The sequence below is a fragment of the Amia ocellicauda genome, chromosome 6 (assembly GCF_036373705.1).
Source record: "Amia ocellicauda isolate fAmiCal2 chromosome 6, fAmiCal2.hap1, whole genome shotgun sequence".
Classification (NCBI taxonomy): Eukaryota; Metazoa; Chordata; class Actinopteri; order Amiiformes; family Amiidae; genus Amia; species Amia ocellicauda.
Window position 1 is genome coordinate 41183809 of NC_089855.1, and position 17888 is coordinate 41201696.

Consider the following 17888-nt stretch of genomic DNA (forward strand, 5'->3'; position numbering starts at 1 on the left):
GTGGATGCTAATAATAATCGCATAATATGGACCAATACACACGGGAATAAAGAGGATACACAAAGATACGCAACAAATTGCGCTAGTATCTCACTCACACCGTCAACACCTCATATATGGCCAGACACACCACTTGGACACGTATGTCAGGCATTTCCTGATGTTTGGGCAACACATAAACAAGATTGTGGTCTGGCAAAAATTGAACCTATAGTTATCCCAGGTCCAGTACACAAAGCACATAAACAGTTTCCTATTAAACCAGAAGCTTTTACGGCAGTTCAGACAATTATTCAAACATTGCAACATGCAGGAATAATACACGAAACGCATTCAACCACTAATTCTATGCCTAATTTGAAACCCGAACACTCTATTTTTACGATCCTAGATATTAGCAATGGATTTTGAAGCCTGCCACTCCACTCTGATTCCCAAGATAAATGTGCGTTTACTGTATGCGACAAACAGTACACATGGACTAGAGTGCAACAGGGATTTCACAACAGCCCAACACTCTTCCACCAGGCAATGGCCAAGACTTTAGAAGGCATAGATCTGACACCCTGGAATAGTTTCATCATCCAGTACGTGGATGATCTTTTGATTGCATCTCCTGATGAGACCGCACACTTAGGCGCATTAATTACAGTCCTCAGTGTCTTACAAAAGGCAGGATTTAAAGCAAGCCCTAAGAAAGCACAAATAGGCTTAACTAAGGTTCAATATCTCAGACACAACATTTCACAAGGACAAAAATCTATGACGCATAATAGGCAAGAAGCCATTCTAAATATGCCAAAACCACATCATGTTAGGGCTGTGCGTAAAGTTATGGGGCTCCTTAATTATTGGCGCACTTTCATCCCTAATTTCACACAAGCCACAGGTCCGATACAGGCGCTAATCAAAGGGAGCCCGGCTCCCTTGGACCCCATAGACTGGGGACATGAACAGGAAATAGCCTATCGTGTAATAAAACAGGCTCTCAGCAATGCCCCCGCCCTCGGGTTACCAGATCATGCTTAACCATTTCACCTCTACTGTTCCCAAGATGGGATCTATTATACAGCAGTTCTGACACAGGAACATGGGGATAGGCAATGTCCCATCGCCTATTACTCCACAAAGCAACCCACGGTAGCAGCAGGCATGCATCGCTGTATGGCAGCAGTAGACTGCGCCTCTTGGGCAGTGCAGGCATGCGAGCCGATTGTAATGAACACACAGTTGATTCTGCACACAGGACACACATTAGTTTAATTATTACACACCGGCAAATTGTGTTCAGTCTCCGTAGACGAGCTAGATGGGAAGCTGTTTTGCTCCCCAGAGATAAATCCATACAAATAATAAAAGACACACGAGTAAACCCAGCAGGGGAGGAAGAAGAGCATACATGCTCTGAGCTGGTGCTCCAGGAGGACCACAGTCGCTTCCTAGAAAACCCCCTCACAGACCCTGACTTGGAACGATATGTTGATGGATCCAGGAAAATAATAGATGGAGTCCCCCACACTGGGTGGGCAGTGGTATTGGATGATAGCACCGTCGTAAAATCTGGATCCCTTCAGGACACTGTTCAGCCCAAGTGGCAGAACTCGTGGTGTTAACTGATTCATTAAAAATAGCGAAAGACATTAAAGTTAACATTTTCACTGACAGTCGCTATGCATTTGGAGTAGTACACGACTATATGGCAACCTGGGAACGTAGAGGGTTTATAACAACAGCAGGAGAAGTAATACAAAATTATGAGTATGTTATAGCCCTAGCTGAGGCAGCACACCTTCCAGAAAAGGTAGCAGTAGTTAAAGTGAAAGCTCATCAGAGTCTTTCTGATGATGGATGCCCGCGCACCTGTGGGAATCACTTTGCAGACCTAGCTGCAAAAAAGGCAGCAGAGACAGGCAGTCATGTGACGTTAGCAGGATTCCCCTGCTCTAGTAAACTTGTGAGCATCCGAGAACCAGAAACTACTGACCTCGCACAGCTACAGAAAAACTGTGAGGAGGATGAAGTACAAGAGTGGGTTAAGGGAGGTGCAGTGCACTCAGACGGTTTGTGGCGAAGTCCTAACTTACAATGTGTATTAGCACCCCAGTGTATTAGCTCAACGCTTCTGGACCAGTACCATGGCCCAGCTCACACGGGTCGCAGGGCCATGTTAACTCAATTGCGTGAACACTGGTGGTGGCCTGGCATAGGCAGGGACACTGCGAAGTGGTGTCAACAGTGTATTCCTTGCGCACAAGTAAACCCAGGTAAACCGATCAAGGTCACTAAATCACACCAGCCCCGGCATTGAGGTCCGTGGGAAAATATTCAAATTGACTTTACAGGACCCCTGAAAAAATGTCATGGGAAATCCTATTGCTTGGTAATAATTGACCATTTCACAAAATGGGTTGAGGCTTTCCCCTGCAGGGACTGCTCTGCCATCACTGCAGCACAAGTCCTAGCGACTGAGGTTATTCCCCGATGGGGTGTGCCCCGTCAAATGAACTCAGATCAAGGGACTCATTTCACCGGTAAGGTAATGAAGGAAGCATGTTTACTGCTAGGGGTAAAACAACGATTTCATATACCTTATCACCCTCAGAGTTCAGGCTTAGTGGAGCGCACTAACCGGACACTGAAGGAAAGTTTGGCAAAAGCCCTGTTAACTACAGGCAAGGGATGGACAGTAGCACTCCCCGCTGTGCTGTATAAACTTAGAGCGTCACCTAATCGGAGTACTCAGCTTTCTCCATATGAGTTAATGACAGGGAGAGCTATATGCAACTCCCTGCTGGCATCTGGGGTCCCAGTGATCCCAGTGCTCCATTCAAAGACTATCTTAAACAGTATGTAGCACAGCTATGTACACACTTAAAAAAACATAGAACACAAGCACGTGATCTCCAGTCCCTCAGGGACTTGGAACTCAAAGAGGAAATGCCAACAACACTTCCTGAGGTTGGTTCGCAAGTGATGGTTAAAATAATCCCAAGCAGACCAGGGCTTAGGCCCAAATGGACAGGACCGCATAATGTCCTTCTTTCTACAGACACTTCAGTCTGTATTGACGGACAGGAGGGGGGTACTAGATGGAAACATTGGTCACAAGTAAAAAATTATAATCCAGGAGAACTGTGTACTAAACCTTTATCTTTTCTCATTCCTAGGAAAGCAACAGTTGCAGATTTCCTGAATTTTGAGAGACATTCCCCTAACTGGTAAAGGTTTTGTCCCCCTACAGGTACTAAGAGATAATCCAGCATGAAGACGACTGTGTACACTACAGTATTTGGACTGATCTGCCTGTCCTTAGTTGAATCATGGACAGATTTATCCAAATTACACGCACCTATGCAAATGCCCTTAATAAAACAAAATGTTGGGTTTGTTCCCACATTCCATACGACACTAAGAAAGGGGTTCCAATGATCCCCATTCCATTTCCAGTATTTTCTGATTATTCACAACTTAGAGTTGCCTCTAATGTACGATATGCATATGATTATGCCTTAGGCATCACAGGAGAATGGTACCGAAGATGGATCAGAATAGAAGAGATTTTAAAATGCCATATATTGACTTGGCTCACAGTAACAAAGGATCTGTGTATGTTTCATACTATAACCAAACCATGCAATCCCAATTTATAGGTAATAGCACTTGTAATCACACTGTGGCTATCGATGGTTCTGACTTTAGGTATCAGACTTGTCGATTTTACGCCCCATGGAATGGGACTTATTGGATATGCGGCTTGCGGGCATATTGGGAACTTCCTTGTAAGTTCACAGGTTCTTGTTATTTAGGATTTGTGGTGCCAGCTTTGCGCCACACTGAAGATAAATACCTTCCAGATATAGAACAATTTACTCACCCTAAACGTGAGATAGGGGAAGGAGACAGGTATGCTTCCATACTATTTCCTATGTATGGAGTCGGAAGAGCAATAAAGGAAATCAGATTAGTAGCTGGTATATTAGAAACATTAAGTATTTCTACAACTGAAGTTCTCAGCAATTTAACAACTGAAATAGTGGCTATGCGAACTGTTGCCCTCCAGAACAGGCTAGCTCTAGATTTCCTGCTAGCAGCACAAGGAGGGACATGTGCCATTATAGGGCAGGAATGCTGTACTTACATACCAGATAACTCTGAACACATTGGTAATCTTATAGAGCACATTAGGACAGCAACTACAAAGATACACCAGTCCTCCGGAGGAAAACCCCTCTGGGGATGGCTTGCTGATACCTTTGGTAATCTGGGTATGATTGTGTTACAAGGATTGATATCAGTAGTTAATATTCTGCTATGTCTGTAAGTTTCTTTTTTATTTCTTAAATACACTGTCTCAAAAACTTTGTAAACCTCATAATGTATCTACTATGGTTACAGCTGCAATTAAAACACCCTCGTTGGCAGACTTTCTCTACATTTCTACTAAACGACACCGTCCCTCACTCGGGAGGAGCAAAACTCACACACCCATTGACACAAATATTATCCTATCCCCTTGGTTCTGGAGGCTCCATGTGACTGAGGACAAATGGATTTAGTATCAAAGGCAATAAACCTCATGACTCAAGGAAAACCAAAGGATGCATTGGAAAGATACTATTACAAAGTTCACTCAGCTCCATGAGACGCCTTCAGGACATTCTGTACATCCACACTTAGGGGCACACACTTATCGCTCTCCCCGACAGCAGGGACACCCTTACACTCGCCGTACACACATATACACCCCACGGGGAAGGGTTGGGATGAAGGAGCTGCAATCCTCAATCAAGAAGCGTCAAATCTTCCTAACCCCTAAGGGGATTTACTTGTAACTGACAAACATAACTTTTTGGCTTCTTTCCGCTTTGCTCTATTGCCAAACAGCAGGGACTCTGTATAGGAAGTTGAAGAAAGTGTTTTGTGATAATTATATAATGTTATATATTAATACTAGCATTAGAAATAGTTTTGTATATAGGCTGAACAGATTAGATTTAGCAGGACAAGTAAAGGGTCAACAAGGTCGATTTGTTAGAAACTCCTGTCAGTAATGAAAGATTACACAGTGCCGAAATAGCCTACAGATGTCTGCTGTGAATTTGTTTATGACTTAATCATTTCTCCAGATAGGGAGGAATTGTTTTTGTTAAAGAGCGATTGACACTAGGTAAATGACGACCGTGGGATCGCATCTTCCTAGTGCACATCAAAGACGGACATCTGCTTTGGATCCATCACCTCTTCACGGGAGGACAGATCGTAAAACGGACCCAGACCTGTATCTTCTGATTGGATGAACGTCCATAAGATGTTATGTCATTTTTCCTATAAAGTTATACTCATGTTTGTAAACATTAAGTCTCACTGAAGGAGTTATTCCTGACGTGGGGCTTCCGAGCGGCTCGATTAAAGTTCTGTTTGCTTTATCTCCACGACTTCTCCACTTATTTCAGACACGGTTCTACAGGGTGAATGTGGAGTCCATTGTTTCGGATTTAAAACAGTTTGTTAACTCGGCACAGGCTCTGTTGCGGGGCTCTGCGGAGCTTGAGAATCCAGAAAGGTTTATATTGAGAAAACTAGAAAAAAAACTAGAAAACAGTGTTGCCCTGCAGGGCCTGAACAACGGAAAGGCTCCCGGACTGGACGGCCTGCCGGTGCAGTTCTTATAAGACTCTGTGGCCAGTACTAGGGATGGACTTACTCAGTGTGTGTGAAGAGGGTGTGCTGGACGGTGAGCTGCCATTGAGCTGCAGGAGGGCAGTACTTACACTGCTCCCTAAAAAGGGTGATTTATGTTAAATCTCCAACTGGAGACCTGTGTCATTGTTGTGCTGTGACTTTAAGATCTTGTCAAAGGCCCTTGCCAACCGTCTCAATCCAGTTATGGGATCCCTAGTGCACCCAGATCAGACTTATTGTGTCCCACAGCGCTCTATATTTGATCTTTTTTTTTTGGCGAGGTACCTGATGTCGGCATCCAGGTTGTTTGGCTTTCAAGCAGGTTTGATCTCCTTGGGTCAAGAAAAAGCATTTGATCGTGTGGATCATAAGTATTTGTTCCATACCTTGGAAGCTTTTGGTTAGGGCCCTAATTTCTTGGCACTGATTAAATGTTTGTATAATAATGTTTTTAGTGTGTTAAAAATAAATGGCGGGTTGAGTACCCCATTTCCAGTGCAGAGAGGGATTAGACAAGGCTGCTTGCTATCGGGAATGCTGTATTCCTTGTCCATAGAGCCTCTCTTGCACACGCTGAGGACTGTGTTGACTGGTCTGAGCATCCCGTCCTGCAGTGTGGTGTGTGTTCGGTTGTGTGCATATGCAGACGATGTGTGTGTGTGTGTGTGGTGGGGGACTGGGACGTTGTGCTTTTGGAAGAGAGCCTAGAGAGATATGGGCAGGTGTCATCAGCAAGAGTTAATTGGATGAAGAGCAGTGCGGTGCTGCTCTGGGAGTTGGGGGGAGGCAGCCCCTGGGTTTGCAAGCTGGCCTGCAGTGGAGTAGTGGGGAGTTAAAGTGTCTGGGGGTGTTCCTGAGGGAAGAGAAGGCAAAGCAGAGGAACTGGGAGAGGATAGAGGAGCAGGTACAGGAGAGGTTGGGGCGCTGGCGATGGCTGCTACCCCAGCTCTTGTACAGAGGGAGGGTGCTGGTCATTAATAATCTGGTGGCTTCAATGCTGTGGCACAGGCTAGTGTGTGTGGAGCCGCCAGCAGGTGTGCTCACCAGACTCCAGAGGATCCTGCTCCATTTCTTTTGGGACAGGCTGCACTGGATCACACAGAGTGTGGTTTTTCTGCCAGTAGCAGAAGGTGGGCAGGGACTTTTAGACCTGACCAGCAGGGTGGCAGTGTTCAGGTTACAGACAGTTCAGAAGCTGCTGTTCTCAGAGGCTGTAGCTGGACAGGCAGTTGTTTGTGACAGACATGTCTCAGTTGGATCTCAGAGGGGTTACACTTTTTTACCATAGTGTTTTGAAAGCGTGGTGGCTAGTGCGGGTGCGAAGAGACATGGAGAGGTTGGGGGCTTATTGGCTTTTGAGAGAGCCGTTGCTGTGTAACCCTGCACTGCGGCTCCCTGTGTTGGAGTCTCAGGGCTTGCACAGCAGGCTGGTTAAGGCAGGTGTGACCAGGCTGGGGCAGGTTGTGATGGGGAGGGGGGGTGGCTGGATGAGTGTGGAGGCCTTGGCAGGAAGGCTGCAGGTGCACTCAGTGCGAGTGGTAGGGGTGTTGCTGTCTCAGTAGAGTGTGGCCCTGCAGGAGTAGGGGCTGGGTGTACAGGGGTAGGTTTGGATGGGCAGCAATGAATCCGATAGACAGAGGCTTTTCATTGAGCTGAAGCTTTCCCCTTCCATGTGGCTCAGGCAGGATAGGCCAGATCTGATTTTACAGATGAAGGAAGTCTCCGATGTTGTTTTCTCTAGTGCCCATAATAAGACGCTGTATCAATTTGTATTGAAAACTACTCATTTTGCACAGTTAAAAGATGTCCTTGATTCACCCTGGAGAGGGAAGCTGCTATTTGAGAGTGCAGTTCGCCCAGCTTGGGGAACCCTGTATACAGCCCCCCTGAATAAGAGAGCTGGGGATTTACACTGGCACTTAGCAGTGAATTCCTTTCTGTCCATTATTGATCATGATGTGACTGATGCCTGTGTGTTTTGTGGTCAAACGAAAACTGTTGCTCACCGTTATTTAGACTGTAATAGATTACAACCTTTATTTCTATGGTTGAAAGTTCTTTTTTCAACTCTCATTGTGTTTTTCTCCAAGGGTGTTTGTGTTCGGTATAAGTGCTATTGTTCAACTGAAAGACAAGGTCAAGTTAACCAATTTTTTGATAGGGCAAAAAGAGTAGGAAACGGAAATTGAGTGGCCATGTCTTTTGTGAGGTTTTGACTGTTTTTAAAATTAGTGTAGCTGTTCAAATCACTGTCGATTATGAATACCACAAAACAATGTGTAGTGTGGATCAGTTTGAGAAGGTATGGTGCCTTGATAGGGTTCTCTGCCTGGTTGGGAATGAGGGTTTGGTTTTAAATATATAAAGAGTGATGTCTGTTCTGTTTTTATGGTAATTGGATAGTTGTTTAACAGCTGCATTTTTTGTAGGCTGCATTGTTTTTTTTTAATGCTTTTTGTAGATTTTGTGTGTTGAATGATGCACTTTTGTAATAAAGTACATTTTAAAGTTAAAAAAAAGTATCTCTCTCTCTCTCTCTCTCTCTCTCTCTCTCTCTCTCTCTCTCTCTGTCTCTCGCTCTGTAGATGCATCATAGGGAACATATGTAACAATCTCTCTTTTTGTTTACCAAAAATGAGAATGAACGTATTTCAAGTGGGTTTTGCCTTGTTTGGAAACGTTTTAAGATTATTTATGAAGTGTAAATTTGATAAGTCTCAATTCTCCGTAGTTTTCAATGTATGTGCCATTCAGTAGCGTTCATGTTACAGATGTGTCCTATGCAGTGGTAGTGTCAGTAAAATGTCAGTAAAACTTTATTTTAGCAATAATACAGGGGAATAATGCAAATAGAGGGTCCTCAGTTTGTATCTAATTTACCAACAACGTTTAAAATTAGGTTTTGCGAAGCTGCAACAAATGCTGTATAATCGTATGTGTGTTCATTCACCACGTGCTAAAGTCTGATAGCTTTGATTATATATATTTTTTCTCATGAACAACAAATGTTATTTGCTTGATTTTTACAGAGTATGTCATAAATTCCATTATTATGAAGCCTGCCAAATTGTATGCTGTAATATTAACTATATTCAAAGTTACATCATTTGTATGTTTTTCCTATCATGTAACAAATGTTCCCTATGTGATAGATGCATTATATCTTAATAATGTCAAAACAATTAAAGATATACGGATTATTATTTTCGGAAAAGTTATAACACATTGCTATTAACTATGTGTGTCAGTAAAAGTTTAAAAAATCCTGACAGTTTTTTATTGATCCTGCAAAATAAGTGTTTAGGGAACATTTGTAACTTAAAGTTAGGGTTAGTGTTAGGGTTAGGGTTATGAATATAATTGATATATAGAATTGTTAAGAAGTGTAAATGTTTACATTCCATTTTTCATGGACTGTCTGAAAGTTTCAGTTCAATATTCGGTTTGGAAACCGTTTTTTTTCTATTTGTGTATATGAAAGATATACATCTATTCAATATCTTCACTATTAAAGATAAACGCATTATTATTTTCGGCATTGTTAAAGCACATTGGTATTACCTATGTGTATCTTTAAAAGTTTAAAATTCCTAAAGGATTTTTTTTTTTTGCAAAATAAGCTTTTAGGGAACATTTGTAACATTGAGTTAGGGTTAGCCACTGGGTAAGGGTTACATCTTACACAAGGGTTACACAAGTGCCGGAAAGAGGTCAAGGACTCTGCTGTTTTGACTTCGGTGGTGGAATGACGTGCCCACCAAAGTCAAAACAGCAGAGTCCTTGACCTCATTCCGGCGCTTACTCAAGATGCATCTCTTCCGACCGCACTTGTAATATTAGTCCTCTATCCCTGCTAGATAGCACTTCAGCTTATTATGCTCCTCTTGTTCTTGAATGTTTTCCTCCTTGCTCCCTTTCCCGTAGCCCTGGTCTGTAACCTGTAAGCCCTGGATAAGGGCGTCTGCCAAGAAATAAAAATAATCAAATAATAATCTTCAACAGTAAGTTTATTCATCTTAATCTCTTCAATGTTAAAGAACAGAATTACAGCTCACCACAAAGGAACATGGATGTTGCTATTGCAACATGGATTACACAAAAACATTGAAATCCAAGTTTGCAGTGGTCCTTGGGCCATTGCGTGGTGATCCAGATCACTTCAGCACGAATTTTGCAGTGGTCTGGACTACAACTCCAGGGACTACTGTGCAGTGGTCCAGACCTCAGAAACTGTGTGCATATGAACAGTGAAGTGGGCATCATAACTGAAGCCAATACTTTGTGGTTAAAATACTTAATTTAATCCGTGTATTTTACGGAATAATAATAATAACTCTAAAACATAAGAGAAGGGCCTGATAATAAATACAATACACAATAGACTAGTACCCTTAGAATATAATAATATCAACATTTTCATTATTAGTATGATTGTAGTTTGGATGATATATTAATGCAAGTTGATAACATATTTTACAGAAAATGGGTTTAAGGAATTGTGTCAAAAAACGAAAAAAATTGCTTTAGGGACCATTGCTGCATTTTTACAGACCAATGTATAGCCCACTTTTCTTTTAAATTATGTTTAAAACAAAATTGAGGAATCAGTGGTTAGTTCTGAATCAAACATATTGACCCCCTCACTCAATCTGTAAGTCCTGCAGCAAACATTGGAATATGCATAGATATTTGCACAGACTGGTATAAATGTCCCTAATAAATAACCAAATGCCATTTTTGTTGTTTCAAATGTGCCCAACATCTTACCAGTATGTCCTTTTAGTATGTCACAAAGGTTCCCTAATTCGTTTTACAAATGTTCCCTGCATGATATGAATGTTCCCTAAGCATGTGACGAATGTTCCCTAGTTTATGTTACAGATGTGCCCTAGCACTTCTCTCTCTCTCTCTCTCACTCTCTCTCTCTCTCTCTCTCTCTCTCTCTCTCTATCTCTCTCTCTCAATTCAGTGCATTTGTATTGTCAAAGCAATAAACAATATCATTATAAATCACAATAAGATGTAATATAGTACAGAAAAACAAAATGTAATAAAATGTGATCTTTAATACACACAAATATGTATGGCTGGTCGGAAGCGTCTTGGACTCGGGTTCCTCTACATTACTTATAACGCTTTTGCCTTTTGTTAAAGCTTTCCATGGAGAGGAATGTGGATGAGTTTGTACCATTCTTGGGAGGCTCTGCCTTGTTGGGGCGGAGCTGTGATCCAGGTGAACAGCAGATCGGGCATAGGTGGGCATTGATGCCTTTACCATCAACAATCTTCCACCAACAAACTCTGTTTTCTTAAAATAATCCATTTTAAAAGTGTGTGAAAATAAAATCCCCACTCCCCCACTCACACTAGACCCTTGGCTAAACACACTCTCTCCTTTCCACTCCCGCTGCCACTCACACTCATTCACACTGTCTGCGTGCGTCTCTTGTACAAATAAAAATTGAGAAATAAAAAAACATACTATTAACCATCATCTTTAGATTGCAAAGCAGTCCTGACAACACTCTTTCCACTTCTTTAACCAGTAGCACTCCGGCTCACTAAACTCCGCGAGTGCCACATCCTGCAGGATCACTTGTGCAGATGCCAGGAACTGCTTTGCATAAGGGAAGAAGTTTTCTAAAACTATATTCCTCTTTTCCTTGGTCTCTCTTCAAAAATCCTTAATGCTTTTAGCACTGTATCCCGCAGTGTCAGTGGAGGCGGGCTCGCCCTGGGAGTCAGCGATGTCCCCCTGAGCAGCGCTGTCCGAGTCTGCGCTCTCCACAGCCGCAGCACTGCACTCAGACTCCCGGCGCCGCAGCCGGTCGGCCACCTTGGGTTGAGACGGCAGGTTCCCCCAGACAGACTCCCCTGACTGGGAGTCCCGCCGCACCACAGCCCCCACACCGTCTCCGAGATCCTCCTCACCAGCCGTCCTCGCAATATTCGCCTTTTTAGACAACTGTATCAACGGCCTCAGAAGACGGGGCAGACTGCTTCTGCTGTCTTTTCCTGGGCACTTTAAACACATCATCACTGGCTAAGTGTTCAGTCTTGGTGGCGGCCGCATCAGCAGCAACAGCAGCTCCCTCCTCGGCTAACTGAGCCCGTGGCTGCTCTGCATTCTCACTGCTAGCAGCATCCCCACTAGGCTCCCCTACTCTGTCCCCACCGAGGCCAGTAGCGTTTGCCACCGCCTCCCCCTCATTGCTCCCCCGGCCGGCAGAGCCGACACCAGACGGCCCTGCCTGCTCCTCACCTTCCTCTCGCCCGGCCGCCGGAGCCTCTCCCTGTGGGCAAGAGCGACTGATGTGCCCCTGCGCCCTACACCTGAAACACCTCATGGTATCAGTTGACACGAACACCACGTACACTAACCCCTCGATCTTAAACTTCAGAGACAGGCTTAACTCATCGGCGCCGTCCGCCAGCACCATGAAACCCTGTCTGCGGTAAGAGAGGACGTGTTTCAGCTCCGGGGCGCTGCAGCCCAGCAGCACCCTCCTAATGGCGCAGGTGAGCCGGCCATAGCGACTCAGATCCCCCGCCAGCAGATCGTTGCTCAGGAAGGGGGGCACATTGGAAGTAACCACCTTTACAGCCGGGGTGGCCAGAGGGAGCGTGGGCAGGAAGGTCCCCTTCACTGTGACCCCCTCCTCCATCACATCCTTCACCAGCGCCTCAGAATTCAGGAAAACCACAATGCCCTTATTCATTCGAGCCGCAGAGACGATGTTCTGGAAGCCGACCTTCCTTCCGATTGATATTGATCTGACAGACTATAAGGAACAGAGCACAGGCTCTCTCTCTCTCTCTCACCTGAACCAGAAACTCGCTGCCACAGCTCAACCTGTAGCTCTGTTGCCAGAACTGGAACCAGAAACAAACCAAGTCTTTGCCGGCAACAGAAGAGTTAAACTGGGAGAAGGAGATTGAGCCGTATGAAGAATTCTTTTAAAGGACTTTATCAAATAAAGAATTTTACAGACTGCGCTGCCCGCCTGTGCCCACCTGATCAGTGGAGTTTTACAGCTGGACAATTGACTAAGTCGACTGTATACGAAAGTGTCAGTCATTTAAATAGCTATTTGAGTCTTAAGAAACTTGACCCTTGGAACAAACAGGGCCCTGCTTTCCTCAAATACTTTGTCTTCAAGTAATTATGGTGGAAACCCTGCTTACAACGAAGATTTTGTGCACAACCTTGGAGCCTTCAAACCAGTGGAAATCTGTTTGGAAAAGACTCTACATTCGCGAAACCCCAACTTCCAGGTGCATCGACTGAGTGGAAGTTCTTGGACAAAGCCGAACCGGACTGCCTTTGTTCCAAACCACACGGACCTCGTGCCGTGTGCTGTTATCTGAGCCCGAAGACAGAGAGGCCTCTCTGCGACGAAGTTCAGATAAGTTTAACAGTTTGGAGTTCATCATTCATGACATTTGAGAAATAAATTAGAAATGTTAATCTGTGATTCATAACTCTAGAATGTGTAATATCATTTAGTTTTCTTAAATATAAATGTGTGTTGCATTAAACTGTTTTGTTGATCATTTTAGAAATAAAATCTGTCAACGCCGTGAAATATCTTCTCATTCCTGTTTAACTGTTTAGTCTGAAATTGACACAAGTTAATAGACATTAGATTATTGGTTGCCCTGCCTATCCTTAATCATTGAATAATAATCAGTTAAGGGAAATTGTGGTAACAAGTAATGATAGGATCTTTCTCGGCACCTACGTAAATGAGACTGATATATATATAACGAGAAGTTACCTGACATTAAATACTAACCTGCGTAGTTATTTAATGTCTGACTAACAATACTAATGAGAGACTCACCTTCGTCTTACTAACCGGTATTGTAGTCAATGTGTTTATAACCTTTTTTGTTTAACGATTTGTGTTATCATATGCTATCCCATGGTCTTTGATTTGGTCACGGAAGTGATTTGTCTTTGATTTGTTGATCTAGAGTTGAATTTTAATTAGTTTTTACCTTTTGTATAATTAGTGTAGTGCTACATTTAGTCTTTGTTTTTGAATAAAGTTGACTATTTAAATCTTTGGAATTGGTGTCTGTGTCCAATTATTACAGAAATTGAGTTCTACAAGATTCCAGGATTCGTGATAAGGTGATACTATAAATTCACTTCTTAAATTGAAATGTATAAGTGTACCTTACGCTACACTAGGAAGAAATTAGGAAAGGAGAAAGAACAGCTGTTAGGATACAGAGTGATGTTTTCAGAGGGGGCGTTGGGGCAGTGAAAGTGTCTGTGAGGTCAGCTCCCCACTGAGAGAGATAAGAGAGCTGCCTTGTAACTAAATACAGATGTACTACTACAAACCAAGCAACATTGTCAACCGACAGTAATGTCCTGGGAAATCGAGAATAGTTACATTACTAATGCTAATAATACTGATGTTGATACAGATGAATAGAAAAATAACTACTATTATCTGTCTTCACAGGAACCAGCAACAATGAAATTCCCTCACATTTAGTCCAAAGGTTCCCTACTCACATGCCATGACACATCAGTGCATAGTCTCCCCTCACACATTGACCTCTGCTCTAAGTGCTGCAGCCCATAATCCATCCTCATGGCCACTGATGCCAGCGTGTGTGGACGGACAGGAGGGAGGGGGATGGTGGAAACATACGATGCTTACCATACTCTGGTAAAAGTAATAAACCAACTAACTCTGCTGATTCCAATTGACAACAGGAGGGTGGCGATGTCCAGGAATAGACGGACAGATTATTAACAATGCATTTCTGATTGATTTCAGGTGCTGAAAAATAACAATTTTATCTTTCAGGAAAAGGCCTGAAGAAACAATATGGAAATAGATTGGGAAGAAACATAAATACTCATACAACTCCAACCTCTTTTAAATCTAAGCACAAGGATACAGAGTCTGGTGGGACTATGGGCATTTCATGAACTATCCTTTCCATAGTTTATTAGAGTGACTACTGGATTGAAAGAATTGTGCTGTTTGGATGTGTGACTGAAGTGTGAAATGATATGTGATGTTTCAATGTGATGTAAGTGGATACACACTGAATAATGCTACTATGGTGTATTGTATAATTGTATATGGGAATTGAGTGAAAAACTAGTTCTAAAAAAATGTATGTGATAACAAAGCCAATGCTTTGTAATGAACGAATAATACATATTTGCTCTAGATAAAAAAAAAAGGGTTTATTGCATAATAAGTCTATTGGGCGATAGAATTGGCTTTAGAGCAGTGCCAATTTGGTTCTAACTTTTGGGAAATATAACTATTTACTTCTCCCGGTTTTGTATTCCTATTTTGCAAAACCGTTTTTAGGTGCTCAAGTCTATCTGAATCAAAAGTCCCATCTTCTGGAAACCTTAACTTTCTGTCACCTATTGTCCAGTCAAACCACTTGTGCACATCGCGCACATCTTCACTCCATAGTTATCATACATATATCTGACATGTGTACCTTTGGGTGGCGGGTCACCCATTTTACTGGAGCCGTTACCACGCATTTTCTATGTAACGTTTTGTACACAACTACCAAGACATACAAGCACACAAAATAATAACAAAATGACAGGGGAAAAAAGAAAAAAAAGTAAAAAGAAATAAAAATATAACAAAACAAAACACAAATTAAAATAAATCCTATATACGAATAATAACAAACGTGTTTTTCAATATGTTTGCATTTATATAACTTGTATATAACTTAATGACGTTTCTTCATTTACCATTTATGGTTCTACAAAACACGTGATTTTATATTATCACCGGCATATCAGATATTAAACAATTAATTAGCGGTCTTTTTTTTTTTTTTTTTTCTAATTCTAGGTCAAACCTACCCTGCAGTTTTACAGACACACTTTTGTCTACGGGAACCCAAACAGGAAGACACAGTCCTGTTTCTTCACAAACAAGAAAACACAGTCAAGTCTATGGTAACACTAAGAAACTTTGTTTCTTAACAAGCAAGAAAACATTTCCTGCCTCAAGTAATTGATATAAGGCAAGCAACAACGTTTAATAAAATATAGATTGCGTTACCTGATCGTCAGAGGGCCAGGCGAGCAGACAAGTGAAAGCAAAGCACCGCAGTAGGGAATTTTTCAAAAAGGTTCCTTTACCTTTTTCTATTTTGCTGGCGCAGTTTTGCTGGTCACTGGTCTGGCCATTCCAGTCCTCTCTGTCAGGGTTAGCAATCCCATCCTCGTCGCCATGTAATGTGGAAGAAAAACCATCTTCAATCAGGTTGGAACGTTCGTTGCAATGCCTTTAATACACGCAGCGTGGAGAGGAACAGTGAATCAAGAAGATCCCAAAGTCGCTCTGCCTTCATTTAAAAGTCAGAGGCTTTTATACACAAAAAACAAAGATCTGGTTACAATCACAGAGTCATTACTATATTATCATTAGAGAGTTAGCTAAGCAGAAGATATATCAGAGTTCATAGGTCAACACATGGATTAGGGGGCAGGCACTTCAATCGTACTGTTTGACATTGTCTCCAAGGTTCTCATCTTAAATAACGAACAGAAAACAAGCTACCTTCTGGCCTGTCCTCCTGGCTTGACCTTATCTTTCTTAAGTATACAAGAGAGTAGAATTGATATGAGGGAAAGAATTCTAACTTTCCTTCCACAGTGCCCAACACCTACCAGTATGTCCTTTTAATATGTCACAAAGGTTCCCTAATTCGTTTTACAAATGTTCCCTGTATGTTATGAATGTTCCCTAGTTTATGTTACAGATGTGCCCTAGCACTTCTATCTCTCAATTCAGAGCATTTGTATTGGAGGGGAACGTGGATGAGTTTGTACCATTCTTGGGAGGCTCTGCCTTGTTGGGGCAGAGCTGTGATCCAGGTGAACAGCAGATCGGGCAGAGCTGGGCATGAGGGCGGAGGAGGAGGAAGGCCGGTCAAGCAAATAAGCTTGCTAAGGTACGCAGCAGCAGCAAACAGCCCCCCCATCCAGCCAGCCAGGCAGTCTGGCTGGCAGTGACTGAGTGGTTGACAGACGGCAAGCAACGGAATGCACGTGCTCTGTGATGTCATAGCAGTCAGCTCAGAGAGAGGTTCGTGATGTCATCGCTGAGCTGGCTGGCTCTGTGTGTCTTGCTGGCTGTGTGTATGTGTGTGTGTGAGAGAGAGAGAGATTTTTTGATTTTTAACACCTTTATTTTACTACAAAAAACAATTAAAACAAACTAGAAACACATAAAAGACATGAAAAAAACTCCCGACATAAAATCACAACCTATTCTAAAAACGCTCAATAAAAACCACTACACATGTGCTACCTATAAAATATTCAAGTGAATTAAACCAGTTGGTTTAAATGTCCAAAGTCAATGGCACAGAGGGCCGCCCTGACCCCCCACATCTGCAGAAAAGTGTCCAGGTCTCCCGTCAGGCTGTAGAAATTGTAATCCAGTCGCACTCTGGAGCTTACGAGAGACCTGAAGAGGGAGAGTGCACACTGTTGCTGCACCCGCTAAGTCTGACTTCTCCTACTGCTCAGGATAGCCAGCTTAGCCTGCCCCACTAGAAAGTTTGCTAACTGACAAACATGTCTGTGGCGCTGCTTGTACTGGACTCCCAAAATAAACACAGAGCGTGAGAAAAGGAGGCCCAGCTGCTTAAACAGGCTCTCCAGTGCAGTGAACAGCAGCTCTAATCTAGGGCATTGGCAGAAACAGTGAAAAAGTGTCTCTCTCTCCCCGCAGTAGGGGCAGGTGTCGCTCACTCTGGGGTCCAGTGTATGTGCAAAAGAGTTTGTTGCGATGACGCCATACAGAAGCCATGCAGAAGCGGGGGCTTGTTCAGGCTCCTCCAGGCATGCATCTTCCCCCAGAGCCAGGTGCTCCCTCCAGGGGGTGTCAGGGAGGGGCTGCAGCTGCTGATGGTGCAGCTCCCTCACACTGAGCTGATTGAGCTCCTGACGATGAGCTGTGGAGACAGGCACACTACACAGACTGTGAGGCGACAGTAGGCGGCCTGATGAGCTAGGGGGGACTGAGAGACACAGACAAACAAGGGGAAAGACGGTGTCAGGGTCCTTGGGCCAGCAGTGCTGCGTGAGAACCTGGAAAAGCCGCTCCACAGCGCCTATGGGAAGGGCGTTCTGTACTGCCCAGAGAAATCTGGTTACGACTCTCATTGACCTCATACCCAGCCTGGCA

The 17888-nt window shown here is 43.3% G+C and overlaps 1 non-coding gene across 1 annotated transcript; it reads left to right on the forward strand.

The window, feature by feature from the left end:
• Positions 1-10786: 10786 nt before the first annotated feature.
• Positions 10787-10901, forward strand: LOC136751993 (U5 spliceosomal RNA). Its single transcript, XR_010817176.1, has one exon. It is a non-coding gene; the product is annotated as a U5 spliceosomal RNA (small nuclear RNA).
• The last annotated feature ends 6987 nt before the right edge of the window (positions 10902-17888 follow it).